We start from the raw sequence: 2,500 nt of genomic DNA, 5'->3' as shown, positions 1-2,500 counted from the left end.
TAAACGGTGCCACACTTGGGATACCAGCAAAAGCCAGGGCCAATCTCTGCAATATTTCACCGGACGTTGAGCCACGGAGAGTGGGGCGGTCAGCACCCATTAGTGCTAACAGGACGACACTATACCCACTGCTACACTGACACCACCATCCACCCTCCACCCTGCCCCCACTCTTTCCCCCCTTTCACGGATGTGATGCGCTGGAGTGGTAACTGCATTCCGGCCCGATGGACGCATGGAGGACAGAGTGTTGGGTGTGCTGGGCTGGGCGGGTCACATTGGCTGAGAACCATTTGACTGTTGGCTTTAGAACAGTGAAGTCTGGAAGACAGTGTGAAGCCTTCTTACTGTGAGGTCTGAAAAGGCTGGAAGAGGAGGAACAATAAAGGAGAAGAATTAAGGCTGGTCTACTTTTTGGTTCTCCCTTTACTTAATCACTATCTCTTCTCTATCTCCGTTCTGTCATCCTTTCTCACTCTGCTACTCCTCCTTTCTCTCCTCCTCAGTTTCAGTCTCTTCTTGCACTCAGTGACACCTGATTTCTCTCTCTATTTCTGTGTTGAGGCTAAGTGTGTGTTCATGATTCGTTACACAGACACAAGCATGGGTGGACCTCATTTCTTTAGTCATCTCGCATGTGCACACTCAGGCACACACATGCACAGAAATGGCCTGGCGTGTAAAAATTGTCTGGATATGGGGAAAAAATAGCAGAATACCCCCAAACATCCATCATGGCCAAAATCAGCAGAAAGAGGGGCCCCAGGGTGTGGTTGTTTGGATGGGTGCATTTGTCGATAGTGTCAGTGCTGATGTGAATGATTGCATGAAGGCGGGTGGTTTTTGGAGTGGGTGTGGTGATGATGGGGTGACTGATTTTTTTGGGTGGTGTGGTGGGTGTCTGATGTGGAAATTGTTGGTGGGTTAGGATTGGATAGGGTTGTGATGTTAGGGGAGGCGGGGTAGGGGAACTGATGTGAATGTTGCTGGTGGGGGGTGGGGGGTGGTGGGGGGGTCCGCAGTTGATGAAGTTGCTCAAAATGGACAGTTTTGTGTGGTGAGGTGCAGTGGAGTGGGGTAAGTGATGTTGGTGGGGAGTGAGTGGGTGATATGGACTCCACATTGTGGATGGTGTGAGGGATGTGGATGGGCTTGGGTGGTAGATATATTAGTTTGGTGTGCGAGGGTGGGGGTTAAGGTTATGGATGTTTGGGGGTTGGAGGTCCAGCGCTGTAGGGTCCACTGACCATATAGCCCCCCCATCGCCCTGATCCCCCAGCTCGGCCCCAGTGGTGAGTGAAGGACATCTGTATGCCTGCTGAGTGACCTTCCTGCACACAAAAGATGCTGGACGGCCCCCGTGATGTGCTGAATGTGCTCTCGGCATTCTTGCGTTTTAATGGGACTTTTTAAACGCATGAGGCCTTTCTGGCCCCCGGGAGACATAAAGCTGGACCCACGGCAGCAGCAGACCTCTACCGGGCCCTAACAGGGTGGGATGGGGGTGGGGGGGTGGGAGACCTGCAAAGGAGGGGGGACCCCTTGAAGGGTGTGTGTGTGTGTGTGTGTGTGTGTGTGTGTGTGTGTGTGTGTGTGTGTGTGTGTGTGTGTGTGTGTGTGTGTGTGTGTGTGTGTGTGCAATTTGACCCCACATGTCCACCACAGGAGCGGTCATCATTATACGACCCCCAAAGGGGCCCACCCGAGGGGCTGTTTTTCAAGATTTCCACCCTCTGTGTCTGTGTGTGTGTGTGTGTGTGTGTGTGTGTGTGTGTGTGTGTGTGTGTGTGTGTGTGTGTGTGTGTGTGTGTGTGTGTGTGTGTGTGTGTGTGTGTTAGGTGTGTGTGTGTGTGTGTGTGTGTGTGTGTGTGTGTGTGTGTGTGTGTGTGTGTGTGTGTGTGTGTGTGTGTGTGCTAGTGAGGTCTTGGGCCTGTGGATAATTGTGCTGGGTAGTGCAAGGTCAAAGGTGGCCTCACCCCCATGTCTTTTCACCCTTCAGTGGACGTCAAGGATGTGTGTGTGTGTGTGTGTGTGTGTGTGTGTGTGTGTGTGTCAGGAGAAGGGCAGGCAGAGGTACCCCGGTAACAAGGAACAACCTCCACACACACACACACACACACACACACACACACACACACACACACACACACACACACACACACACACACACACACACACACACACACACACACACACACACACACACACACATACACACATTCTTTACCAGATGGCTATGCAGGCCTGTCGGTCAAGACCCTGTGTTGGCCTCTCTCCCTCTTAGACGTGGCCTTGATGCTTGCACCTCAGTCATGGAGCTCCGCTCAAGTCAACCCTCGGATCAATATTTTTTATTTTCAAACGCGGAAGTTTTTTTCACGTTTACAACCAAACGACGTGTGAATAAAAATAAAAATGCCATTGTGACAAAAGTGTTTTAGACCCCTAAAATGAATATTTTTTAAAACAGGAGATTTAAAAGGAGGTTTATATGTAAACA

This window comes from Engraulis encrasicolus, chromosome 3 (assembly GCF_034702125.1).
Source record: "Engraulis encrasicolus isolate BLACKSEA-1 chromosome 3, IST_EnEncr_1.0, whole genome shotgun sequence".
In the NCBI taxonomy this organism is placed as follows: Eukaryota; Metazoa; Chordata; class Actinopteri; order Clupeiformes; family Engraulidae; genus Engraulis; species Engraulis encrasicolus.
This window is presented reverse-complemented; position numbering follows the sequence as displayed.